Source organism: Elephas maximus, chromosome 25, assembly GCF_024166365.1.
Source record: "Elephas maximus indicus isolate mEleMax1 chromosome 25, mEleMax1 primary haplotype, whole genome shotgun sequence".
In the NCBI taxonomy this organism is placed as follows: Eukaryota; Metazoa; Chordata; class Mammalia; order Proboscidea; family Elephantidae; genus Elephas; species Elephas maximus.
This window is the reverse complement of record NC_064843.1, coordinates 28,116,038-28,128,760: the sequence shown is the minus strand read 5'-3', so window position 1 is coordinate 28,128,760 and position 12,723 is coordinate 28,116,038.

The window sequence follows — 12,723 nt, the reverse complement described above, 5'->3', positions numbered from 1 at the left end:
TCGCCATGAGTTGGAATCAACTCAATGGCAACAGGGTTTTGATTTTACCATGTACCAACACCATAACTGTTAGCACGTACACTGTTGGTGAAGAATATGGAATATACCATGGACTGCCAGGAGAACAAACAAATCTTCTTGAAAGAAGTACTGCCAGCATGCTCCTTAGAAGTGACTATAGCAAGACTTCATCTCACATACTTTGGACATGTTACAGGAGGGACTAGTTCCTGGAGAAGGATATCATGCTTGGTAGAGGATCAGTGAAAAAGAGGAAGACCCTCAACGAGATGGACTGACACAGTGGCTGCAACAATGGGCTCAAACAGAGATGATTGTGAGGGTGGCACAGGACTGGGCAGTGTTTCCTTCTGTTGTACATGGGGTTGCTATGAGTTGGAATTGACTTGATGGCACCTAACAATAACACTATGTGCCAGGCACTGTTCTTGGGATATACCAGTGAAAGCAGACAAACATCGTGTCTTCATGGGGCCTACATTCATAATCGAGCACATTATATAAAATGTTAGGTGATTAGTGCTATTGGAAAAAGGACAGGGAAAGGTAGATGGGAGTTGCCAGGGTAGGCCTCACTAGAAGGTGACATTTGGGTAGTATTGAGGTTGGTGAGGGAGAAAGCCATGTAGGTATCTGGGGAAGAGTATTCTGGGCAGAGGGAAGAGCCAGTGGAAAGGCAGGAATGTGACTGGTGTGTTTGAGGATCTGTGCCACTGAAGAGTGAGTGAGGGGAGCCTAATAGGAGAGGTGATCTGGGAGGTAGGGTGAGGGGTGAGAGGCATGAGGCTAGGAATATCGGAGAGTTTTGAGTAGAGATGTAATAGAAACTGACTTTGGTTTAAAAAGCGTTCTGCTGCCAGATAACCTTGACCTCTGACAATACAATGCACGTGAAGTGCAAAGGGAAACTGCAAAACTTGCCGAAGATGTAGAATTTTATGAAGTCGATGAAAGTGATGTTGGAGAACAGCTGGAATTACATGAACCATCGACAGATGAGGATCTGGTAGTGCTGGGTCAAATAACAACTGACGAAGAGAAAAGGACAGTAACAGGGCAGGCATATCAAAGGAATGCTTTCAGTAAGGACTAAGAGAAGACCTTGGGAAAAATGAAGGAGCCCAGAAGTATTTTGGAAAGATAGTCACGCTTTCTGGAAAATACCTGATTTTTTCCAAAATGCTTGGTAAAGTAGAGGGTCAGCGAAAAAGAGGAAGACCCTCAACAAGATGGATTGACACAGTGGCTGCAACAATGGGCTCAGCATTGCATTCTATGGTCATGGGGTCGCTATGAGTTGGAACTGACTTGACAGCACCTAACAACGACAACATGGTATAACGTCTTTTACAACAGAAAGAAACACCGCCTGGTCCGGCACCATCCTCACAATTGTTGTTATGCTTGAGTTCGTTGTTGCTGCCACTGCGTCAATCCATCTCGCTGAGGGTCTTCCTCTTTTTTGCTGACCCTCTACTTTACGAAGCATGATATCCTTCTCCAGGGACTGGGCCCCCCCTGATAACAGGTCCAAAGTATGTGAGACGAAGTCTTGCCATCCTTGCTTCTAAGGAGCATTCTGGCTTTACTTCTTCCAAGACAGATTTGTTTATTCTTCTGGCAGTCCATGGTGTATATTCAATATTCTTTGCCAACATCATAATTCAAAGGCATCAATTCTTCAGTCTTCCTTATTCATTGTCCAGCTTTCACGTGCATATGAGGTGATTGAAAATACCACGGCTTGGGTCAGGTGCACCTCAGTCCTCAAAGTGACATCTTTGCTTTTTAGCACTCTAAAGAGGTCTTTTGCAATACATCATTTGATTTCTTGACTGTTGCCACCATGGGTGCTGATTATGTATCCAAGTAAAATGAAATCCTTGACAACTTGAATCTTTTCTCTGTTTATCATGGTTTTACCTATTGATCTAATTGTGAGGATTTTTGTTTTCATTATGTTGAGACATAATCCATACTGAAGGCTGTGGTCTTTGATCTTCATCAGTAACTGCTTCAATTCCTCTTCGCTTTCAGCAAACAAGGTTGTGTCATCTGCACATTGTAGGTTGTTAATGAGTCTTCCTCTGATTCCGATGCCACATTCTTCTTCATCTAGTCTGGCTTCTAGGATATTTGCTCAGCATACAGACTGAGTAAATATGATGAAAGCATACAACACGGACACACACCTTTCCTGACTTTAAACCATGCAGTGTCCCCTTGTTCTGTTTGAACGACTGCTTCTTGGTCTGCGTACAGGTTCCACATTAGCGCGATTAAGTGTTCTAGAATTCCCATTTTTTGCGATGTTATGCATACTTTGTTATGATCCACACAGTCGAATGCCTTTGCATAGTCAATAAAACATAGGTAAACATCTTTCTCGTATTCTCTGCTTTCAACCAGAATCCATCTGACATCAGCAACGATATCCCTTGTTCCATATCCTCTTCTGAATTCAGCTTGAATTTCTGGCATTTCCCTGTTGATGTACTGCTACAACCTTTTTTTTTTTTTTTCAGAATTATTCCTCTGTACCAAATGTAGATAAACAAAGCCTGTTAAGGTGTTGGGGTGGAGAGAAGCTCACCTTAGCCAAGCTTTTTAATCCTATTTTTTAAGCAAAATAATTTAACTCTGAGAATTATTCCTTGGAACCCTGTCTTTGTTTATAGCTAGTGCCGATAAGATTAGGTATATTTTGAGCTAAGTAAAAAGAACTTGAAGATTCATGTGTTTGATTTAGGCAGGGGTTTAGAGAACTAATGCCAGAGTTGAAAACATGTCCTGAGAAAGAAACCTTTTCTCCTACTTAATGGAAACCACACTGCGTAGGGATAGGGTAGTCATTTTCCCATCCTTGGTCGAAGAAGTATAGTCTGATTTTCTCTGGCAAAGAGACATAAATAAGGACCAAGGTGTAGAACCTCAAGTTCCAATGTGTATGCAAGACGCTTGTAGGAAGGAATTTATAAACTTTACAAATTAGAAAAGAGTCTCTACCAATTCAGGCCAAAGTATGAAAAGCTTTCCATAAATTACTTGTTGTCAAGATAGAGAAAGCTCTTTTCAACCAACCTAAATGGAACTTTGTAAACTTTCTTGCTGCTTGAGTATTGTCTCTAAGCTAAAATCACTTGTGTATTCATTTTGCTAGGAGCAGTAGCACTGTGCTTGCCCTCTCCTTGTCCATAAGCAAGAAAAGCATCATTGGGGAGGTGACAAAAATATATTAAGTAGAAGATCTCAGGTATTAAGGAAAGTCTTTTATTGTTGATACTTTATTATTGGTGCTAAGTGGTAAAAAATAAAGAATGGCATTTCCTATGAGGCTATGGTCTGAATAAAGCAGATTAAAAAGACAGAGTATATTGACGATAGCTGTTTCTTCTAACTACAGTGTATTTTTTTTTTTTTAATAATTTTTATGGTGCTTTAAGTGAAAGTTTACAAATCAGGTCTGTCTCTCATATGAAAATTTACACACACCTTGCCATACTTTCCTAATTGCTCTCCCCCAGTGAGACAGCACAGTACTTCCCTCCACTCTCTCTAGTCATGTCCATTGAGGTAGCTTCTGGCCCCCTCTGTCCTCTCATCCCCCCTCCAGACAGGAGATCCCAACATAGTCTCATGTATACTCTTGATTCAAGAAGCTCGTTCTTCACCAGTATCATTTTCCATCCCCTATTCCAGTCCAATCTCTGTCTGAAGAGTTGGTTTTGGGAATGGTTCCTGTCCTGGGCTAACAGAAGGTCTGGGGACCATGGCCTCTGGGGCCCCTCTAGTCCCAGTCTGACCATTAAGTCTGGTCTTTTTATGAGAATTTGGGGTCTGCACACCACTGCTCTCCTGCTCCCTCAGGGGTTCTCTGTTGTGTTCCCTGTCAGGGCAGTCATCGGTTGTGGCTGGGCACCATCTAGTTCTTCTGGTCTCAGGCTGATGTAGTCTCTGGTTTATGTGGTCTCTTCTGTCTGTTAGGCTTATAATTACCTTGTGTCTTTGGTGTTCTTCATTCTTCCTTGCTCCAGATGGGTTGAGATCAATTGATGCATCTTAGATGGCTACTTGCTAGTGTTTAAGACTCCAGATGCCACTCTCCAAAGTTACAACCATTTTTTAATTATCTTCAGCAAAATTTTACTTGCATGTGATATTAATGATATTGTTCAACAATTTCTGCACTCTTTTGGATCACCTTTCTTTGGAATGGGCACAAATATGGATCTCTTCCAGTCGGTTGGACAGGTAGCTGTTTTCCAAATTTCTTGGCATAGATGAGTGAGCACCTCTAGCACTGCATTGAGATGCTGAAACATCTAAATTGTTATTCTGTCAATTCCTGGAGCCTTGTTTTTCATCAATGCTTTCAGTGCAGCTTGGGCTTCTTCCTTCAATACCATAGGTTCTTGATCACATGCTATCTCCTAAAATGGTTGAACATCAATCAATTCTTTTTGGTACAGTGAGTGACTCTGTCTATTCCTTCCATCTTCTTTTGATGCTGAATCATTCCATATTTTACCCATAGAACCTCCAAAATTACAACTTGTGGCTTGAATTTTTTCTTCAGTTCTTTCAGCTTGAGAAATGTCAGGCGTGTTCTTCCCTTTTGGTTTTCTAACTTCAGGTCTTTGCACATTTCATTATAATACTTTGTATTCTCAGGCTGCCCTTTGAAATCTTCTGTTCAGCTCTTTTATGTGATCATTTCTTCCTTTGGCTTTAGCTACTCTACGTTTAAGAGCAATGTTCAGAGTCTCCTCTGACATCATTTTCGCCTTTTCTTTCTTTTCTGTCTTTTTAATGACCTTTTGCTTTATTCATGTATGATTCCTTGATGTCATCCCATAACTTGTCTGGTCTTCGGTCATTAGTATTCAGTGCATCAAATCTATTCTTGAAATAGTCTCTAAATTCAGGCGGGATATATGCACGGTTATATCATGCAGTTAAGCAAATTTTTACACACCCTGCTTCCAAATCACTTAAATTACCCTTCAGTCATGCTAAAATTTAGGACATAAGTGGCATGCATAAGCAAAATTTTGTTAAATGTAAGACTTAAAAACTTATATTAATGATTGGTTCCCTTTCCTCAGCTATAACAATGATTCCCACTTTGTCAGGTTGTTGTAAAGGTTAAATAAGAGCATTCACTTATGTACAGATGCAACTAAAACTTGTTGAGTATATTCTATGTGCCAGATACCATGTAAAGCACTAGGGACACAGTGAAGAGCAAAAGGTGCCCTCATGAAGACAGAGCATTGATTAAATGGAAAATATAAATCAAATGACACATAAAACATTAAGATAAAAAGGCACATGATGCTATAAGACTCTAGATAAGGGAGATTTAGCCTAGTCAAATTTAACCTAGAACAAGTCTGTCTTGAAGAAGCACAGCCAGAATGCTCCTTAGAAGCAAGATAATGAGACTTTATCTCACTTACTTTGGACATGTTATCAGGAGGGACCAATCCCTGGAGAAGGACATCATATTTGGTAAAGTAAAGGGTCAGCGAAAAAGAAGGAGACCCTCAATAAGATGGATTGACGCAGTAGCTACAACAATGGGCTGAAACATACCTACTACTGTAAGGATGGCACAGGACCAGGCAATGTTTTATTCTTTCATAGACAGGGTTGGTTTAAGTTGGAACTGACTCAGCTGAACCTAACAACAACAATCTAGTCACAAGTGTATTAGTTATCTATTGCTATGTAACAAATCACCACAAACTTAGAGACTTTAAACAATGCATATGCATTATCTCAGTTTCTGTGACTCGGGAGTCTGGGCACAGATTAGATGGGTCCTCTACTTAGGAACCTGTAAGGCTGCAGTCAACACATCAGCCAGGCTGTATTCTCACCTGGAGGCTTGAGTGGAGAAGAATCAGCTTCCAGGTTTACTCAGGTTGTTGGCAGGATTCATTTCCTTGTGGCTGTTAGGACTCAGGCACGGCCTGTCTTCTTGCTGTCTGTCGGCTGGAGGCTACAGCTCTTAAAGGTCAACAATAACTCTTTGCCATGTGGACTTCCTCAACATGGACACTTACTTCATCAAGCCAGCAAGAAGAATCTCTAGAAGTAGTCTGCTAGCAACACTGAGTCTTATACAAAGTAATGCAATCATGACAGTGACATCCCATCACCCTTGCCATGTTCTATTGGTCAAAAGCACAGACTCAAGGGATAGAGATTACACAGGTGTGAACACCAGGTGGCACGTATCATGGGGATCATCTTAGAGTCTGTCTCCCTCAGGAAGCAACAGTGGAGCTGGGATCTAAAAAACAAGTTGGCATTAACTAGGTAGACAGGGGAAGGGAAGAAGTGTCCAGGCAGAGAGCACAGTGTGAGCAGGACAAGGGCACATGACATTTGCAGAGAGTCTGGTAAGTGACTAGTAATGCTGTGTTGCTCTCCTGCTCAGTAACTACTGATGGCTCTCCAGTGCTTGTGGTTTTGCTCCATATCCAAGGCCAGATAGCCAGTTTCTCTGGACTTTCTTTTTCCAGCATCCATGCCTTCACTCTCCATTTCCACCCACTTAGAATACCTGCTTCCCTTCTAGATACATCCCATCTATATATACATTGAGGCCCACATAAATTGATCTTCCTTAAACAGGATTTTAAGACATCTAAGTATAGAGCCCCCAACGTGTCTGTCAGTTTGTCATACCATGGGGGCTTGCGTGTTGCTGTGATGCTGGAAGCTATGCCACTGGTATTCAGATACTAGCAGGGTCACCCATGGAGGACAGGTTTCAACTGAGTTTCCAGACTAAGACAGACTAGGAAGAAGGACCTGGCAGTCTACTTCTGAAAAGCATTAGCCAGTGAAAACCTTATGAATAGCAGTAGAACATTGTCTGATATAGTGCTGGAAGATGAGCCCCCCAGGTTGGAAGGCACTCAAAAGATGACTGGGGAAGAGCTGCCTCCTCAAAGTAGAGTCGACCTTAATGATGTGGATGGAGTAAAGCTTTGGGGACCTTCATTTGCTGATGTGGCATGACTCAAAATGAGAAGAAACAGTTGCAAGCATCCATTAATAATCGGAACCTGGAATGTACAAAGTATGAATCTAGGAAAATTGGAAATCTAGGAAAAGTCAAAATGAAATGGAATGCATAAACATCGATATCCTAGGCATTAGTGAGCTGAAATGGACTGGTATTGGCCACTTTATATCAGACAATCATATAGTCTACTATGCTGAGAACGACAACTCGAAGAGGAATGGTGTTGCATTCATCGTCAAAAAGAATGTTTGAAGATCTATCCTGAAGTACAACATTGTCAGTGACAGGATGATATCCATATGCCTACAAGGAGACCAGTTAATATGACTATTATTCAAATTTACACACCAACCACTAGGGCCAAAGATGAAGAAATAGAAGATTTTTATCAGCTGCTGCAGTCTGAAATTGATCGAACATGCAAACAAGATGCACTGATAATTACTGGTGATTGGAACACGAAAGCTGGAAACAAAGAAGGATCAATAGTTGGAAAATATGGTCTTGGTGATAGAAACAATGCTGGAGATCGAATGATAGAATTTTGCAAGACCAACGACTTTTTCATTGCGAATACCTTCTTTCATCAACATAAACGGCAACTATACACATGGACCTCGCCAGATGGAACACACAGAAATCAAATTGACTACATCTGTGGAAAGAGACGATGGAAAAGCTCAATATCATCAGTCAGAACAAGGCCAGGGGCCAACTGTGGAACGGACCATCAATTGCTCATATGCAAGTTGAAGCTGAAACCGAAGACAATCAGAGCAAGTCCATGAGAGCCAAAATATGACCTTGAGTATATCCCACCTGAACTTAGAGACCATCTGAAGAACAGATTTGATACACTGAACACTACTGACCGAAGACCAGATGAGTTGTGGAATGACATCAAGGACATCATACATGAAGAAATTAAGAGGTCATTGAAAAGACAGGAAAGAAAGAACAGACCAAGATGGATGTCAGAGGAGACTCTGAAACTTGCTCTTGAGCGTTCAGCAGCTAAAGCAAAAGGAAGAATTGAGGAAGTAAAAGAACTGAACAGAAGATTTCTAAGGGCGGCTGGAGAAGACAAAGCGAAGTATTATAATGACATGTGCAAAGAGCTGGAGATGGAAAACCAAAAGGGGAGAACATGCTTGGCGTTTCTCAAGCTGAAAGAACTGAAGAAAAAATTCAAGCCTCGAGTTGCAATAGTGAAGGGTCCCATGGGGAAAATATTAAACCACGCAGGAAGCATCAAAAGAAGATGGAAGGAATACACAGAGTCATTATACCAAAAAGGATTAGTTGATATTCAACCATTTCAAGAGGTGGCATATGATCAGGAACCGATGGTACTGAAGGAAGAAGTCCAAGCGGCTCTGAAGGCATTGGCAAAAAACAAGGCTCCAGCAATTGGTGGAGTATCAATTGAGATGTTTCAACAAACAGATGCAGTGCTGGAGGTGCTCACTCGTCTACGCCAAGAAATATGGACGATAGCTTCCTGGCCAACTGACTGGAAGAGATCCATATTTATGCCTATTCCCAAGAAAGGTGATCCAACAGCATGTGGAAATTATAGAACAATATCATTAATATCACACGCAAGCAAAATTTTGCTGAAGATCTTTCAAAAATGGCTGGAGCAATATATCGATAGGGAAACTGCCGGAAGTTCAGGCCAGTTTCAGAAAAGGACGTGGAACCAGGGATATCATTGCTGATGTCAGATGGATCCTGGCTGAAAGCAGAGAATACCAGAAGGATGTTTACCTGTGTTTTATCGATTATGCAAAGGCATTCGACTGTGTGGATCATAACAAATTACGGATAACGTTGCGAAGAATGGGAATTCCAGAACACTTAATTGTGGTCAGGAGGAACCTTTACATAGATTGAGAGGTGGTTGTTCGGACAGAACAAGGGCATACTGATTGGTTTAAGGTCAGGAAAGGTGTGTGTCAGGGTTGTATTCTTTCATCATACCTATTTAATCTGTATGGTGAGCAAATAATACGAGAAGCTGGACTATATGAAGAACGGGGCATCAGGATTGGAGGAAGACTCATTAACAACCTGCATTATGCAGATGACACAACCTTGCCTGCTGAAAGTGAAGAGGACTTGAAGCGCTTACTAATGAAGATCAAAGACCAGAGCCTTCAGTATGGATTGTACCTCAACATAAAGAAAACAAAAATCCTTACAACTAGACCAATGAGCAACATCATGATAAACAGAGAAAAGATTGAAGTTGTCAAGGATTTCATTTTACTTGGATCCACTATCAATAGCCATGGAAAGCAGCAGTCAAGAAATCAAATGATGCATTGCATTGGGTAAATCTGCTGCAAAGGACCTCTTCAAAGTGTTTAAAAGCAAAGATGTCACCCTGAAGACTAAGGTGTGCCTGACCCAAGCCATGGTATTTTCAATTGCATCATACGCATGTGAAAGCTGGACAATGAATAAGGAAGACCGAAGAAGAGTTGATGCCTTTGAATTGTGGTGGTGGTGAAGAGTATTGAATATACCATAGACTGCCAAAAGAACGAACAAATCTGTCTTGGAAGAAGTGCGGCCAGAATGCTCCTTTGAGGCAAGGATGGCGAGACTGTGTCTTACATACTTTGGACAGGTTGTCAGGAGGGATCAGTCCCTGGAGAAGGTCATCATGCTTGGCAGAGTACAGGGTTAGCGGAAAACAGGAAGACCCTCAATGAGGTGGATTGACACAGTGGCTGCAACAATGAGCTCAAGCATAACAACAATTGTAAGGATGGCTCAGGACCAGGTGGTATTTCGTTCTGTTGTGCAAAGGGTCTCTATGAGTTGGAACCGACTCAACGGCCCCTAACAACAACTACAAATGTAGAGCACCAGGCTACACCCTCCTTGAGTTGCAAAGTGCAATGGGACATAGTTTGGATAACAAATGGAAGGTGGGGAGCAGAAGGCTTATCCAAATGAGACAGATTAGGAGGTCCCCTTGCTGAGGGTCAAGGCCATGGGGTGGCTGGAAGCACTGGATAGATTTTAGGGTACACAGTAAGCTCTACTTCATAGAATGGTTAATAATGATCTCTCAGTATTCTTCCCTAAGCTAGAAATCACAGAGTCCAAAAGGGTTTGGCTAAACTGGTGTCTTTCCGGGAAGGGCAGTTGGAGCCGGGAACTTCCCAGCCTTGGCCAACACTGCCAGGCATCCTGGCCAGGCTGATCAGTCCTCTGCTGACACCAAAGGCTGCCTTGGCAGGGATGGGGGACGGCAATTGAAGCCTTCTGCTCCAGCCGAGGGATTTCTGACCACACCCAAGGCCTGTCCCTTAAGGCTGAGGGAATATGGAAGGAAATATGACCCAGGCTGGTGATGCAGAGGCTGGCTCCCTCCAGCAGGTGGAGGGGGCTGCTTCCTCAACCCCACTTCCACCCTAGCTGGAGAGGGAGGGGGCTTGGAGCCAGAGGCACCCTGACCTTGAAATGGAGCACCCTGCCTACTGCTGCAGTTGAGGGTTGAGCCTGTGCAGATGCAGCCTGAATCTGCAGGGGGAAGAGAGGGGACAGGGTAGGTCTCCCCTACCACCATCTTCTTCACCTGGAAGGTTCTTTCTCAAAACCCATTAAAAGTTCTCCTTTTGCTCTGGGGACAGGGAACTCTGCACAATCCATTTCCCTCACCTTACCTCTCTTTACTTCCCACCTCCAGGGCTGTACTACTTGCAGTTGCACCCCAGGGCCTTTGCACAAACTAGTTCTTCCACCTGGAACACCCTCCCACCTGTCTTCATCTCACAAATTCCTATTATTTTTCAGGCTTAGAAGCTTTCTCTTATCCCTCCAATCTAGCTGTGGTCTCCTAGGCATGCCCCAACTCCACCACTGTCATCTTACCTCACAATCACCTGACTAACTATCTGTCCTTCCCCTTCAAGTCCCTCCCAAGTCTGAGGCTCTGACTCAGTAACTGTCACATCCCCAGTGCCTGGTTTGGGCCCTTTTCCACCTTTGCTCCTGTTTTCCCTGCCTGGCATGTCTCCCGCCCACTCCCAGTAGCAATCACTAACACTTATTGAGCACCTTCTGGGTCCAAGCACCATGCTGAGTTCTTCATGTTTATTATCCCGTTGGATCCTCACAGAACCCAAGATGGTAGGAACCAATTCTGAGAACCACGAGTTTAGCTAGCTGGCCTCAAAATTTATTATATCTAAGAATCACCTGGGGATCAGGCAGAACCAGAATTTACAGTTTAACAAGATCCCCCAGGTGATTCTTGTGTATAATAAATTTTGAGAACTGCTGCTCTACTAATGGTTCTTAGAATCGGTCCCTAACAACAGCATTAGCATTGCCTGGTACTTTGTTAGAAACGCAAATTCTCAGCAGCGGCGCGAGCGGAGCGGGAATGACCTGGTTTTGAAGCCCTGGTTCCTCCCATATTGGGTTTTGTGATGATCCAATGGGATAATGCACAAGCAGAATTCAGCATGGTGCCTGCACCCAGAAGGTGTTCAATAAATGTTAGTGTTTGGTACTGGGAGTGGGCAGGAGATGTGCCAGGCAGGGAAAACAGAAGCAGGAGCAAAGGTGGGAAAGGGCCCAAGCAGCTCAGCCAGGTTGGTAGAACAGCCAAGGCTCAGCACAGCAGCCAGGAAACAGATGTAGTAAGGGGGGTCTGTTGCTGTTGTTAGGTACCATCGAGTCAGTTCTGACTCATAGCGACCCTATGTACAACCGAAGGAAACACTGCCTGGTCCTGCACCATCCTCACAATCATTGTTATGCTTGAGCCCATTGTTGTCTGCCACTGTGTCAATCCATCTCGCTGAGGGTCTTCCTCTTTTTCACTGACCCTCTACTTTACCAAGCATGATGTCTTTCTCTAGGGACTGATCCCTCCTGATAACATTTCCAAAGTATGTGAGACATGTCTTGCCATCCTTGCTTCTAAGGAGCATTCTGGCTGTACTTCTTCCAAGACAGATTTGTTCGTTCTTTTGGCAGTCCACAGTATATTCAATATTAATTCAAGGGTGTGAATTCTTTGGTCTTCCTTATTTATTGCCCAGTTTTCACATGAACATGAGGCATTAGAAAATACGATGGCTTGGGTCAGGCACGCCTTAGTCTTTAAGATGACATCTTTGAGGGGGTGGTTAGAGGGCGGCATTTGCTAATCACCCACACCACCTTCCCATCGACAATGGGGTTGGGGGACAAACTTAGAGATTGGCCCTGGGCACTAGTTACCCTGGCTAAGCCTCTGGCCAGGAAGGCCAAGTTCTGCTGTGGGAGCAGCGGGGAGCCACACACAGTTCTGGAGCAGGGCAGTGACAGGTGGAAGCTGAATGTGGCAATGCTGGGTAGGAGGCCGTGGTCAGCAGCAAGTCCCACGTGCTGGGTTCTCCTTGGCTGTTTGGCCAGGCATAGGGTTGCCAGATTTAGCAAATAAAATGAAAGGACATCCAGTTAAATTTGAATTTCAGATAAGAGACTAAATTTTTTTTTTCAGTATAACAAGGAACCAGGAAAGCAATTTGTGCTCAATCTTAAAAAATAGTTGATAAACATTTATTGAGTGCCTAGTGTGTGCCCTGCACCGTGTGCAGCCATTTCATTAGCTAGTGGTTGTCGCCCCTGCTGCAGGTTACAAACACCTGGGGAGT